At 47.5% G+C, this 15,072-nt stretch overlaps 1 protein-coding gene and 1 long non-coding RNA gene across 42 annotated transcripts in view; one reads left to right on the top strand and one right to left on the bottom strand.

The window, feature by feature from the left end:
• Positions 1-15,072, top strand: part of KCNMA1 (potassium calcium-activated channel subfamily M alpha 1) — a 731,637-nt gene that overhangs the window by 75,299 nt on the left and 641,266 nt on the right. The gene's annotated exons all lie outside the window — the stretch shown is intronic.
• On the bottom strand, positions 161-4,848 carry LOC111557089. The gene is made up of 2 exons (XR_002736843.2): positions 4,684-4,848; positions 161-788 (listed from the first exon to the last, which is right to left on the bottom strand). It is a non-coding gene; the product is annotated as an uncharacterized LOC111557089 (long non-coding RNA).

Here is a 15,072-nt window from a genome sequence, read left to right as displayed (position 1 = left end):
ACCCTTCCTGAGAATGAATGTCCCCCTCTTCCTGATAAGGGGAGTTCTTTGTCTGCTCCATGTTTCTGTGGTGTACACCTGTGTGCATGTGTGTGTGTGTGTGTGTGTGTGTGTGTGCAGACGATTGTGTCGGAGAGAAGAAAGGGTGAGGGAAGAGGTGTTGAAGATGAAGTCCTTGTTAGCGGATGTTTTTTCTCAGAAGAGATCACCTTCACAGGATGTGGGGAGCTAGTAAAATGTCATCACCGACCCCACTCAACCCCCCTTGTGATCAACACTTCCTGCATCTTCCTTGTTTCTCACTGTCCCCAAGTCCCCCAGGAACTGCTGGTCCAAGAGGATGCACCGTGGTGGTTGACTCTGTGGGTTTTGTGCCATGACCATGAAGTTAGGGCCTGTCAAGGCCTGCCATCTTTGCAGATGGCAACGTTTCCGGGAACAGGAGGGCCTTGGAAAGTATGTGTGCTCATTAGATGGAGGCAAAGACTCGCTTGGAATCTTCCGTGGAGTTTTCTTCACCTCATCAGAGAGGACTTGGTTCTCAGGAAACGTCCTCAGGGCGCCTGTGACAGTTTTTCTGTTGGGCTTTCAGAGGGTTAAAGAAATAGCACACTCACCCCCAGTTGTGCAAAATCCGGCTCTGAGGATTGCTGGGGAGATTGCTCAGCTTGCTTTGAGAAGCTTGTGTTCATGCAGAGGGCCCTTGTGGGCTTCTCTTCCTGGTGTCTGTAGTGAGTGGCCCAGGCCAGTGCTTCCTGGTCGTGGCCACAAGGATCACCTGTTAGAACCTAAAAAAATAAATAAAACCCCACTCCAGAACTACTGAATTGAAACATCCAGGAGTGGAATATGAAATGTGTGTTACTTAGACCAGCCCTACAGGGAATTCTGATGACCTTCCATGCTTCAGAAACCACCAGACTCTTTACCCGTCCACTAGACAGTGGGGGAGGGCAGGAGGAGGGGTGAGGTGACACTCAGATGAGACCTTGTGTCTCTGTGGTTGCCTTGAGCTCACATCCTGGACACCCACCTTCGTGGTAACAGCCTGCTGCTGACATTGGGCCCTGGGAGTGAGGTCAGCAGGACACCCTGGTCCCCGGTGTGGGCATTTCCCTGGGAACAGCCCCGAGACAGAAGCTGCTTTCTAGGAGTGGGGTGTACCTGAGACATCACAGGTGGGCTCACTGCTGAACAATTCACTGGTTCCTCCCGGCCACAGGGACACTCAGGCTCTGGGTAGGTGTGTGTCATGGACGAAGGGCTTGACTCGCAGTGCAGGGGGCCTGGAAAGGGCCCAGCCGGAGGCAGGCACACCACCGGACAGGTGCTCACCCTGCACCCAGTGGGGGGAGCTTTCATTCGACTGGGGAGTGCCATCCTGCCCTTGTCCTCTGTCACCTCATCCCCCAAGGGCCCCTTTCTTCAGTGTAGGGGGAGGGGTAAGCTTGGGCATGGGAAGAACCATTTATTTGTGAGGGCAGATTCAGGAACATTTAAAAGATTGATGGGCCGCATTTTCAAGAAATTCAAAGCAGAAGTAGTTTTATGGAGACCCAAGGGGCAAAAAAAATGAAAAAAAAAACATTTAGATTTCATCTTTCACTCAGTAATGGAACACTATTGAGAAAATTGACCTCGCCTTTTTGTCACTAAAATGTTAATGTGTGTGCTGTTTGGGGAGGAGTGATGATGCAGAGGCTGCTTTCTAACTTTTTGCCTTCTTAAGCGAACTCAAGGGCTGCATGGTGGCCTGCCGGTGGTGTTCATGACAAGAGAAAATCGTGCACAGCATGGCTCATTCAGGAAGAGTAAAACTACGCCCTCGGGAGTGTCTGATCTCAGCACTTCTTGGTGGAAGTCCTGTCACAGTGGATGCATACATCAAATCACTATAACGCACACTTAAATATCTTAGAATTTTGTCAATTACATCTCAAGGAAGCCGCAAAAAACAAAAGCAATTGTGAATACCCACATATGTTCCTAAAGAAAACTCCTAGGGCACCTGGGTGGGGCAGTCGGTTAAGCATCTGACTCTTGGTTTCAGCTTTCAGGTCAGGATCTCATGGTTCGTGAGTTCGAGCCCCACACTGGGCTCTGTACTGACAGTGCAGAGCCTGCGTGGGATTCTCTCTCTCCCCCTCTCTCTCTGCCCCTCCCCAGAGTATGCACTGCTTTATCTTTATTTATTTATTTATTTTAAATAAATTAAAAAAATTTTTTTTATTTTTTTATTTTTTATTTATTTATTTTTCAGTATATGAAGTTTATTGTCAAATTGGTTTCCATACAGCACCCAGTGCTCATCCCGAAAGATGCCCTCCTGAATACCCATCACCCACCCTCCCCTCCCTCCCACCCCCCATCAACCCTCAGTTTGTTCTCAGTTTTTAAGAGTCTCTTATGCTTTGGCTCTCTCCCACTCTAACCTCTTTTTTTTTTTTTTTTCTTCCCCTCCCCCATGGGTTTCTGTTAAGTTTCTCAAGATCCACATAAGAATGAAACCATATGGTATCTGTCTTTCTCTGTATGGCTTATTTCACTTAGCATCACACTCTCCAGTTCCATTCATGTTGCTACAAAGGGCCACATTTCATTCTTTCTCATTGCCACGTAGTACTCCATTTTGTATATAAGCCACAATTTCTTTATCCATTCATCAATTGATGGACATTTAGGCTCTTTCCATAGTTTGGCTATTGTTGAAAGTGCTGCTATAAACATTGGGGTACAAGTGCCTCTATGCATCAGTACTCCTGTATCCCTTGGGTAAATTCCTAGCAGTGCTATTGCTGGGTCATAGGGTAGGCCTATTTTTAAATTAAAATTTTTTTAACTGAATTTTTTAAAATCTAAATTTAAAAAATTTTAATGAACTTTTAAAATTATTTATTTTAAATAAACTCAAGAAAACCCCCCAGTACTTGATATTTCAAACATAGAAGGGGAGCGGAGAGCTGTAGCATGGGTATACATGGGCTGTCTGACTGCCCGGTAGACAGAGGCCTCCATGGGGACTTGTCAGAGCTGCCACCTAGAGAGTGCCCAGTGCTCAGCCTGTATCCTCCTCCCCCTCCTCCCCGTACCCATGCTATTTGTACACAGTTATTGTCTGTTCTCTGGTGAAGAAACCGACCCGTATTGCAGTCACATAGCTGTTAAGTGGAGGAGGTTGGATTCAAGCCTGGAGGTCCCTGGGCTAACCACCACGTGCAGAGGCTAACTAGGGTCCCATCCTACACGGTGCTGTCTGCTTTCCTGCCCCACTTTGTCCTGGCAGGGCTCTCTGCTCCTAGGACATTGCCGTCTCTTTGAATGCAGTCTCTCTAGCCTTCTGCGTCCAAACCCTCTTCTTACTCTTCCGGGTTTCAGAAATGCCCAGAAATTGCAGATTTGTCCAGGGCGTGTTTTCCCACTGAGGCTCCAGGAGGCTTGCACTTCTGTCGCTGACAATTGACTTCCTCCTTGCCGCTTGTGGCCACTTTGGTGGACTGTGCATGTATCTATCATGTTAGAATTGTGGAGGGTCTCTTTGCAGAATTAACTTCCCGGAATCTCTAGAAGGAGAGGGTGACTTCTGGGTCCCCTTCTGCCATCTTAGTGATGGCTGGAATAGATGTGCTGGCCAGGCTGGATGGTAGGGACTCTGCTCTACATACACTGTGCTCAGGGGAGAAAGGGTTTTACCTTAAAGATCAAGTCTATAGCATCAGCTGAACACTGGCTGGAATCTCAGAGCATCCCAGGGCTCAGCAGAACTATTTAGTTAAGGATGCAACTTTGTAGCATGCTGAGCCAGTCATAGGGCAGGATGAATTACACTGGAAACAGTTCCTGGCCTCCCAGTGGGGCCCCCTAACTTTGCACGATACTTTCCCGGAAAGAGCGTTTGATTGATTATGGGATTCAGGGGCTTCGGATTCCCGTTGGTTTCTGTTCTTTTTTTTGTTCTGGGCCTCAGTTTTCTCATCTGTAAAATGGGGCATTAGAAACTGAGTACATAAGGTGATACTTTATTTACTTTTTTAAAGTGTATTTATTTATTTTGAGAGAGAGAGAGAGAGAGAGAGAGAGAGAGAGAGAGAGAGAGAGAAAGTGCTAGCGGGGGAGGAACAGAGAGGGAGACAGAGGATCCAAAGCAGGCTCTAAGCTCTGAGCTGTCAACCCAGAGCCCGATGCAGGGCTTGAACTCACAAACCATGAGATCATGATGTGGGCCGAAGTCAGACACCTAACCGACTGAGCCACCCAGTGGCCCCTCTCCTGAAATTCTTTAAGGGGAGAAATGAATAAAGGTGAATGGGCTCCTCCTCTGTTACTATATAGGAGCATAATCTGAAGTCACCCTCCATGCACATGTTTACTTGATAAAGTTGTGCAGATTTTCCCTGTCATTATGTGATGTTTGTTTTTTATTTAATATGTAAATAGTATTCTCCCTACAACTTTGAATCAATTATGCTCCATTCGTAAATTCCCTGAGTGGTTTTATGTGCCCTAACACCTTAAGTCTGGGAGGCAAAGCTCAGGGAGCAGGCTTGTGTCGTGCTCAGGTTGGGGGGCAGCATATGAAAGTGGTGCCCCACATGCACCACGTTTTCTGCTCGTCTCAGGGTCGTATTCTCACACTGCTTCTAGCATCTTTTCTTCATGGAATTAGTGACGGTGTCAACATCTTACCTTACAAATGCTCCCCTGTTGCATCTGTGCTCAGAAGACGCACACCCGGCCCTCACCAGTCCCCAGCCTTGCCTCTGCCTAGACGCAGCCCGGTTTCCGGGGGAGAGAGGCATGCCTGGGTCTGAGATGCTTGCTTGGGAATGTTTTCCAAGGCCCCTTCCAGCTCTTATGTTCTGTGCATCTGCATGAGGTCACAAAGCTCAGACGGGCAGGCTGACACCCACATCGACATCACAGCGATATGTTACTCCAGGAGATAAAAGAGAAAGCGAGGCAGGAGAGAGCAGTGTGAAATCCCAGAGGGAGCCCGAGGCCCCAGGGAATTCCTGTGGCTTCCAGCGGCAGAATGAAGATAGCTCTGGGTGCTGGCACCTCTCGGGACTAGACAGGCCCAGGTCTACACTACAGGTGTTGAGAGAGAGGCAGCTCCAGCCAGAACCAGTATCAGATGGAGCCTCTGAGGAACCATGCTCCCGTCTGGCCTGGGAAGTCTTCTGTCTTGATGCTGTATCCTCCCACCTGGATGTACCAGGACTCCCCCAAGAGGGGGCCCTGTCTCTGCCTTCATTTCCTTTCTAGTCTGCTCCACCGTGGCCCTGGTGGTGAGCAACCAGACATGAGCATTATTGCGAGGCTCAGGAGAGTCTCTTAGATGGCTAGGGGGGCGGGGGTGGGAAATCCTTGCACAGTCCCTGAACCTCACACCTTTCCCTCATCTTCCATTCTCTGCCCCTCTTAGCATCCTCCTCTTCCAAAAAGGGAGCTATTATTTGCCCAAGTTACCTAGGACTTTCATCCTCCACATCGGCAGTGGAGAAAAACTCCACGTGGCCAAAGGGTAGCTCATCCTGACTTTCTCCAATTTTTACCTTTCTCTTGAGGCATTTCTCATCTGTTAGTACTTTCATAAGATACTGGTTTTAAAGGGGCACCATCTTCCTCTAACCACAGTGGCCCCAGCTTGGGTACATGGCTTCTCAGCCTTTTCTTAAATTCCTCGTGTTGCTGGACATCTGGCCTGGGACACTGAAACGGGACTTGATGGAAAACTTGGGGCTGACACTAGGGAAATAAACAGAGGGTCACAGAGCCAGGGGACTGCCTTACAGGGCATAACGTATCCCCGCCAGCGTCCTAGCTCTCACTGCAGCCCACAACTAGATATCTGCCCTCTGGAGACCCCTGGCCAGGAGGTGGCCCAGAATGGGAGATGCAGGGGCCAACTCCTGGTCAGTTGAAGGCCTGTGTCCTGGGTGCAGCTGTCCTCTCCCAGAGGATGCCCATCGTCTAGGAGACGAAAGCTTCCTTTCCTCCTTCTGGGGCACTCCTGCTGGCATAGAGCAGCATGGCCTCACTCCTCTAGGTCACGATGGGAGAATTCAACATAGAAAGTTCAACACCTCCAGCCCGCATAGGAGCTATCAAAAGGGGTGGCCACTTGATTTCCTTCTCAGTACAAGCAAGACGACGTAGTGGTTATTAGATATGTACGTCCTCAGCATCAGAATGCCTGCATTTTAATCCTGTCTCTGCCTTTTACTGGTTGTGTTATCCTGAAAAAAACAAAAAACAAAAAACAAAAAAAAAAACCCCAACCAACCAACCAAACAAAAAAAAAAAAACGGCTTCGCTTCTCTGGGCCCCAACTTGCTTGTTTGTGGAGTGTGTGTATTTATAGTGTCTTCTTCCTTGGTGTTGGGGCTGCTTGTGATTGTAGGGTTACTACATGCAAATGCCTGTGGTCAGTGACTGATTCCCAGCAGGTCTGCTGTGTGTGTGAGTCCGGTCCATAATTGGCCTGGAGCGGAGGATATCTCCATCCATGCTGCAAGTGTGGCAAACATGGTTTTTCAACCCATTCCTGCATGCATTCGTATTAGGTTCTGTCCCAACCCTACAGGGTACACTCCATGAGGAAGGGCTTTTGCCTGTCTTGTTTGCCACTGTATCTCAGGTGCGTCTTGAGTCAATTTCTTGCCAGTAGTAGATGCTCATTAATTGCTTGCTGAATGACTGAGCTCTGTGAGTTAGGCATAGCAGGTAGTATTAGTCCATTTGACAGGAGGACAGGCTGAGGCCCTGAGATAGGACATGACTGACTCTTCTGAGGCTGTATGAGGCATTAGCAGCAGAGTCGGGGCGGGACCCCAGTCTCCTGAATCCTGGTTCTGTGCACTTGCCCCCGTGTGCTGTTGCCTTAACTAGGAGTAGGTTGCCTGGAACAGGAGCGAAATAGAAGGTGGGTAGCTTTCAGGTCAACTTCCTGGATCCCCTTCCATGCCGCTGCCTGGGGCCCCTCTGTGTGCACTTACATGTGCGTATCCTGCACGTCGAAAGCTCTGGAGCTTGTAGGCCAGTGGCATCTGCTGCGTGGAATCCTGCTGACGGACAGCTTCTGCCCCTAGCTGATTGGGGTGGTGCAGATGACCGGAAGCAGGCCTTACCTACGTGAGGCTTCAGGCTCTGCGTGTGGGCGCAGGGGGAGGCTTTGTGGTTGCACCGGGCATGTCAACCTGGCTTGCCAAAGGTGGTGCAAAGATTGCCCTTCTGTAAGTAGGATGTCTTGTCATGTGAGGCACTGGGTACCAGGCATCTTGTGTCTTTTTTGGCTTCCTATGGGGCTGCTCGGGCCCTCCAGGGCTATTTTGTCCATCCTTTCACCTCCATGCAAGACTGTACCAAATATATTCTAGAGATGTTTTGCTTTTAAAGGGACTCAGGAAGCAGGCCCAACTACTTCTGAAAGTTTTTCTAAATTGAGGGTTGCAATTTTTTTTTTTCTTGTAAAGGGCCAGGTAGTAAATGTTTTAGGTTTTATGGGCCATGCTGTTGCAACTACTCAAGTATGCCTTTGTAGCATGGAATCAGCAATAGGCAATACTTAGCAGATTAGCATGGGTTAGTTCCAATAAAACTTTATTTACAAAAACAAACGTCAGGCCAGATTTGGCCCGTCGGCTGTTAGTTTGGCAACCCTTGTTCTAAATGATCATCTTTAGGGTCGGCCCATTTCCTTCGGTCTTGCTGATTTCACTTCTCAGTCTCTGCTTCTAAACCCTTCTCAGAATACCTGCCCAGGAGAGGTCCTGGAAACATGTGCCTTCCATGCAGAAGGCTTACTGTGTCTGGAAAGGCTGGCTCTCACCCCAGATTCCAGTTGATCTGGAAAAGCCACCCAGGGGTGGGCCTGGATGGGGGGGGTCCAGTCTGGGGTGAGGATGGATTGCTGTAAATGCTCAGACACTTGGGTTCTTCGTTTCATACCTCCTCACTGCCTTCCTAAAGCCAAGAAAAATGAAAGGCAAGGGCTCTGTGATCTTGGGCATAATATTTAGGGTTTAATGGGTAGGGTGAGATGTAACTGACCCGTTCTTTTCCTTTAGCCAAGCCCTGCATGGTTCCTTAATAGTTCGTGGTGGGGATTGCAGGTTGGTGGGGAAGCCGTGGGGCTCTTTGGTGGTCTTGGGATAGAAGTCTGGATTCCAGGAGGTACTGGCTTATAAGAGGCAAATTCAGCATGATTTTTTCAACACATCTTTGCACAGGGAGATTTTTATGGAAATTCGAACACTCCCAGCTAAATATCCCTGCTATTAGCATCCTTCATTTTGACAGAGGAGTTTTCTTCTTCTGCCCTGATGGATTATTCAGGCCGGGCTGGGTTCCTGTGTGGAGTTATGGGCACTCTTTAGGGGAAACATTTGGTGTGGTAGGAAGATCATGGTTTCTGGGATTAGATTTATGTCTTGGCCGTGTGCCATTACTTGTAATGGCCTCAGGCAAGTTCCTTAACCTCTCTGAGCTGCAGATCTCACCTGCACGAGGGTGTGATGATCCCATACCCAGTGCTGCTGGAAGACTGAGGACCAATGTGCAATGTACCGAGTACAGTGCCTGACACATAGTAAGTGCCCTATAAAGGAAAACAAAAATTCACTTGTAATGAGGTCGGCTTCAACTATCCAGGTCTGGTTCAACATCTTTGAGGTTGTCCATGTGCTACCCTGAGTAGCCACCCAGTAGTAATGTTTTAAAGTGTAAAGGAGGCCCTGAAAGGACAGTCTACTCCCTGGGGAACATCCATTTCTGAGAGTACGACCGTCCTTTCCTCCACCCATTGGAAATACTCAGCCAGTATGGGGCCAGGCAGCACCAAGGCGAAGGGGGCACATGTCTTTGCATCTTGGGAAATAATCTTCTTGTGTGAACTTTTCCAGAAGAAGGAGACAGGGGTGGCCTGGGACCCTGGATGTTTCATGCTATCTTGTCTTGCCTCTCTCCTTGTCCTGGTGTTATTGTAGATTTGTTGAGGCTGGAATGTTCCTGCATGGTTCCTTTATACGAGGCACCCTCTGCCCAAGCATAGTCTAGCCCTACTGCTTCCTGCGTCCCATCTATCCATGCTGGGCAGTGGTGGTACTCTTTCCTGCTGGGTGGGCCAGAGCTGTCTGCAGGTTCTTGCCAGAGCTGGGTGCCCTTAGCACACTGTGAGTTAGAGGGAGGCAGTAAGCTGGGAACTCAGTGGAGGAGGGAGGCCTTGAAGGTACAGAGAGGGGACAGGATAGGGAGAAGAAAAAAGAGGAGGAGGAGGAGGCTGTGGAGATGGTTCTCTCATTTACGGCAGGGAGTGTGTGATCACAGCCAGCGCTATGCAGACTTCCCTTCAAACGAGAAGGGAGTGAGAAAATGTAATTTTAGTGTCTGGCTTTTGACTGATTCCCTGCGGAGGTTCCTTCTGGGCTGCGGTATTGGGTGTCTCCCCTCCCCTGCAAGGGACAGACGGGCTATGATAAGTGAGTTCAGATTTTGCCTGGGGAAAAGCCATGGGGAGGAAGAAGAGAGCAATGCACATGCCCACGGGGCCTGGGGGGCTTGGCTTTGGGGACAGGGAGGTGAAATTAAGGACACTGCAGGAGAGGATTTAGGGACAGGCTAGTGGGGTCAGCAGCTCCACTCAGTCTGGGCTGAGCTATATTGGGTCTCTGTTCCTACGCCGAGGCATGAAGCCATGTTTTCCAGGCCCTGTTCCATGGCCCCACTGCCAACACAGGTGTGCATTTTGGTGGAGGCCTGCCGACCTCTGTGCAAAACCAAGGCAGCAGAGTCTTCCCCTGGAACAAGGTCCTGCTGAGAAGTGTGCGTTCTGGGCAGGGCCCAGGGGGAGCCCCTGTGCCCAGCTGCCCCGTGGCCCCTGGCGTGGAGATGCGGCTGGTGGATCTGCGTGTGAAAATCAGACCTGGGGAGATTATTAGCCGGTGACAGCTCTCCACTCCAACCCTACGGCCCCCACCCAGCCCAGAGAGTTCTCAGCCAGGGCATAGGGAAGGTTCGCACGTGGTGGAAAATCTTAACATTTTCATCCCGCTGTCCCTCCCCTCACTGCCAGTCTGTGTGTGTTAAGGGAGCAGAAACTCATTCAAATACGAGTCTATGAAAAAATATAATTAGGAAGATAGATTGAAAAATGCATATAATATGCTTCCGTGCAAGATATAAATTACTTTACCCACACCACTACACCCATCCATTAAACTGCAGAGTGGGGAGTTGTCTGTGGCACGAAAGTCTCCTGGGAGATTCTCCCAGGGAGCCCAACTATTAGGAACTCCTTAAAAGTGGAACTTGAATGATAGCATATAGATAAGAGCATCTTGGAAGCTTCATGGTTCCATTTTAATTCATCATGCAGTGGAAAAAAATAAGTAAATTCATCATTCAGTGACTGCATCATAGGTAAGAAAGAATGCAGTTTCTTTTTTTTGCCCGTATCATTTGCACCTGGTGAGGGATCACCTGGGGAGGAAGAAGGCTGGGCAGATGAGGGTCATGGGATTTTTGTCTTCCTCTATTGGAAGGCCGTGCCGTATGGGAAGCGGCTAGCCTTTTTTGGGGAGTCCCCAGAGGGCAGATTTTTTTTTAATTTTTTTTTAATGTTTATTTATTTTTGAGACAGAGAGAGACAGAGCATGAACGGTGGAGGGGCAGAGAGAGGGGGAGACACAGAATCGGAAGCAGGCTCCAGGCTCTGAGCCATCAGCCCAGAGCCCGACGCGGGGCTCGAACTCGCGGACCGTGAGATCGTGACCTGAGCTGAAGTCGGACGCTTAACCGACTGAGCCACCCAGGCGCCCCTCCGGAGGGCAGATTTAAGTGCCATTTGTCAGAAGTTATAGAAAGACGGGTCTTGGATCAATGTGAGGGAGCACTTTCTAGAAAAGCATTTTGGTTCAAAACACGGACTTTGGAGTCATGGAGCCCAGACCTACCAGCTCCTGGTCGTGGGGCCTCGGGAAAATTCACTTCTCCGGGGCTCCATCTGTCCTGCACGAAATGGGGAAAACTCATGAAACCTTGTAACCTCATAAGGTTGCTTTGAGGATTAAAGGAGAAAGTAGAAGGGTATGAGTGGCTCATAGTGAGGGCAATTTCATAAAAAGTAGGTATTCTTGCCGGAAGACATGACCACCAGGGTGTAGTGGCAGTGAGAAAATTAGCTGTGCTGGGCAGTGATGGTGGCTGCATTCAGTGGTCCTCAGATTTGGCAGTGATCATTTCAACCACCTGGGAGTTTCTTCCTCTGCAAATAACAGCAATTGTTTTTGGAAATAATCACTGCAAAAAACTCAGAGAGAGATTTTGAAAATAAGTCCAAATCTCACCACCTCGGAATAATCGTCTTCAACAGTAGGAGGAAATCATTAAAGAATCTCTCTATGGATATATACAGCTGGGAGGATACATAGACCATAGATTGACAGGAATACTTTTAGAATAATAGGATCACACTTTCTGTTCTAATTTTAACAAAGAGTATTCACTTACTTCGCTTGATTTTCTAAGAGGAAGCATCTGAAGGAAGCGCTGAGCTCTGGATTAATATTTCTTCCTTGAAACATAGTTTCTAAAAGATCTCACCGAGGTTAAGAAAAATATTAAGAGGCTGTAGTCATTGCTTTCTGTTAACAACTGATTTTAATTTTAGACTTGTAAGTGCAGGCTATAAAAGATGCAGAAAGATGCGCTCATACTTTCTCCTACCACCTGTCTCTGCCTTATTTTAGTGCTTACCATTGTTTGTACATTGTTAAGGTTGATGATTTCTAGTAAGTCCCAGAGCCGTCTGGCCTCAAGCCTTTCCCCTACGTAGGAATTCAGTTTTCACTAGTATTCTTTCTGTCTCCAAATTGTGCAGCCCTCTGAAATGCTGTCATTTTGGTCTTTAGTTTGTTTTCTTTGCTCTCACTTCATGGTACTCTAACTTTTCTTGTTGTATTGAATATATATTCTGATTCGTTTCTCCTATGCATTGAGCACTTGTAAAAAACTTCCTCTGTTTCTTTGGTTCCGTTTTCTTCAAGACGGAGCTCTTCATGGTCTGTACGCGGTGTTCCTTATATTTCCCTCCGTTCGTGTATGTATGCAAGTGCCATGGCATGCTGACCTTGGGTAGCTTTGTCTGGTCCTTCCACTCCGATATTGGGCAAAGGCTCTTTTTTTTTTTTTTTTTTTTTTTTTAAAGGGCAAAGGCTCTTTTAAAATGACTTTTCATGCTTTTTTGAAATGACTCTTTTTGTAGCTTATTCAAAACCACTGCTTTGGAATCTGAACTGCGGTTTGAGGTGATTTCTGATGCCTGAGAGCATTGTAGGGAACTTGGGGATGAGGGAGGGTCGGAGCTCAGAGCTGTGTGTTCCTTTGGTAGGACTGTGTGCTGCTCTCCCTAGATTTTGTTCAACGTCCCGTTCCAAGTTCATGCCGCCCATGGTGAATGTGTTGTCTTCTGTGAGGGGATGCCCTTAGACGATATCCCTTGAGTTAAGCACTGGGTCTCAGAGCATATGCTCATCTGAGAGGAAGGGGGGGGGAACCCCGAGTTATTGAAACCATGGCTTTATAGCTGCCTTCTAGCAGTTTCCAGTTTATCCTTTTGACAATTTCCCATCAAGTCAGAAAAGGGAAAAAAATAATAATGCAACTATGGTCCGCTTTTTTCTAAAGAGTAGGAATAGTAGTATAATGATGGAAGTATGATTAGTAGAAAGTGTGAGGATTGTGGACTCACCAATAGTGCTTCCAGGGGCTGGGGCGGGGGGATAGGAGATTTACAAGGCACACTGAATCCTACTCCCCTACCCTCACCCCAGGACTTCTCCTTTAGATGTTGATAGCGTTCCTTGTTGTTTTTTTTTTTTTTTTTTTTTGGTTTTGTTTTGTTTTTTTAAAGTATATTTACTTTTGAGAGAGAGAGAGAGAGAGAGACAGAGCACGAATGGGGGAGGGGCAGAGAGAGAGGGAGACACAGAATCTGGAGCAGGCTCCAGACTCTGAGCTGTCAGCACAGAGCCTGATGCGGGGCTCAAACCCACGAACCATGAGATCATGACCTGAGCCAAAATTGGACGCTTAACCAACTGAGCCACCCAGGCGCTCTGATAGCGTTCCTTGTTTAATCACTGCTGCCCCCCCCCCGCCCCGTCTTTTTTGAGGGAGGTACGTGTTTTGTTTTGTTTAATTAATGTGTTGGGACATGGAGGTGTGTGACATGTGGCTTCACTCCACTGTCTTTCTCCAAAAGCCTCTCTGAGTATCTTTTAAAAAATAATTGTTTCTCAGTCTTGAGCCATGTACATGGAATCTCACTCCCCTATGAATGGGACACAGAGATCTTTAGCGGACCCTTGAACGGTGCAGGGTTAAGGGATGCCAACCTCCAGTGCAGTCAAAAGTCCAGAATAACCTTTAACCCCTCCGAAACTTAGCTGCTAATAGCCTACCATTGACCAGAAGCCTTACCAATAACACAAATAGTTGATTGACACATATTTTGTATGTTATACGTATTATATACTATATTCTTACCACTAAGTAAGCTGGAGAAAACATTAAGAAACTCATGAGGAAGAGGAAATACATTTACAGTACATGATGTAAAATATCTGCATGTAAGTGGACCAAAGCATTCAGACCCATGTTGTTCAAATGTCAACTGTATATTTTTATGAAGTTCCCAAGGCAGTTCTAACAGTTGGCCAAGTCTAGGATCCATTTTAAGTTTCCTGTAAGATTCTTTCCACCCCTAAGATTCTGTGATTCATTCTGTTCTCTTTAAGAAGGAGGGAGGGTGTATTAGTACAGGGATTCTATCAGCTCTTTCCCCAGATATCCCCAGATGTGGTTTCCCTCATCATGTGGAAGAAGGAGTCATGCATCTCCCCTTGTTCTGATCGTTTCTTTTTTGAACTATGTATGTTGGAGGGATGAGGTTGAAGGCTTATCTAATCTTTGCTTTCCACAGTGACTTAAAAGTACCCTCTATCTTTTAGTAGGCTTGTCCTTGAGTTTGTGTAGATAGATTGTTCTCAACCCTTCCTGTGTGTTACAGCGCCTCTGGAAGGTTTTTGAATACTCATGCCTGGGCCTCACCCCTGGAGATGCTGTGTTAATGGGGCCCAAATCACTAGCCTTTCTTACAGCTCCCTAGATGTTCAACTACTTCCAGGGTTGAAAACCAGTAGATTGTTCTTTCTTCTTAACGTTTATTTATTTTTGAGAGACGAGTGTGAACAGGGGAGGGTCAGAGAGAAAGAGGGAGACACAGAATCCGAAGCAGGCTCCAGGCTCTGAGCTGTCAGCACAGAGCCTGATGTGGGGCTCTAATTCGCAAACTGAGATCATGACCTGAGCCAAAGTTGCACACTTAACTGACTGAGCCACCCAGGCGCCCCTTTTTCTTATTTCTTTAGTGACTCATGATCCTTTCTCCATTTCCTTTACTCGTACTCCAACCCTTGGTTATGGAACACGTATTTTCCACTCACTAAATAAGATAACGTTACTTAGAACAATATAGTGTGTTGTGGTAGGGAGCATGGACTTTGGAATGATAGAAACCTGAATGTGGATCCTCTTTCTGTCCCTGCTGCTTGGGTGACCTTGGGCAAGTAACCTAACTTCTCTGTTCCTCAGTTTTTCTCGTGCAAAATAGGGATTTCATATCTAGTTTGCACAGTTGTGAAGGCTGTTTTGAGGACCTGTAGTAGTTTTGAATGACATTAATTACATGTTACACCAGTTTTCTTTTTGTTAGTTTGCCTGATAATATTCTTTTCTGACCCTTTATTCTCAATCTTTTTTTTTTTTTAATTTTTTTTTAATTTTTTTTTCAACGTTTATTTATTTTTGGGACAGAGAGAGACAGAGCATGAATGGGGGAGGGGCAGAGAGAGAGGGAGACACAGAATCGGAAACAGGCTCCAGGCTCCGAGCCATCAGCCCCGAGCCTGACGCGGGGCTCGAACTCCCGGACCGCGAGATCGTGACCTGGCTGAAGTCTGACGCTTAACCGACTGCGCCACCCAGGCGCCCCAACGTTTATTTATTTTTGAGACA

Source organism: Felis catus, chromosome D2, assembly GCF_018350175.1.
Source record: "Felis catus isolate Fca126 chromosome D2, F.catus_Fca126_mat1.0, whole genome shotgun sequence".
Lineage (NCBI taxonomy): Eukaryota > Metazoa > Chordata > Mammalia > Carnivora > Felidae > Felis > Felis catus.
The sequence above is the reverse complement of the archived record's forward strand: the minus strand, read 5'-3'. Positions and strand labels throughout refer to the sequence as shown.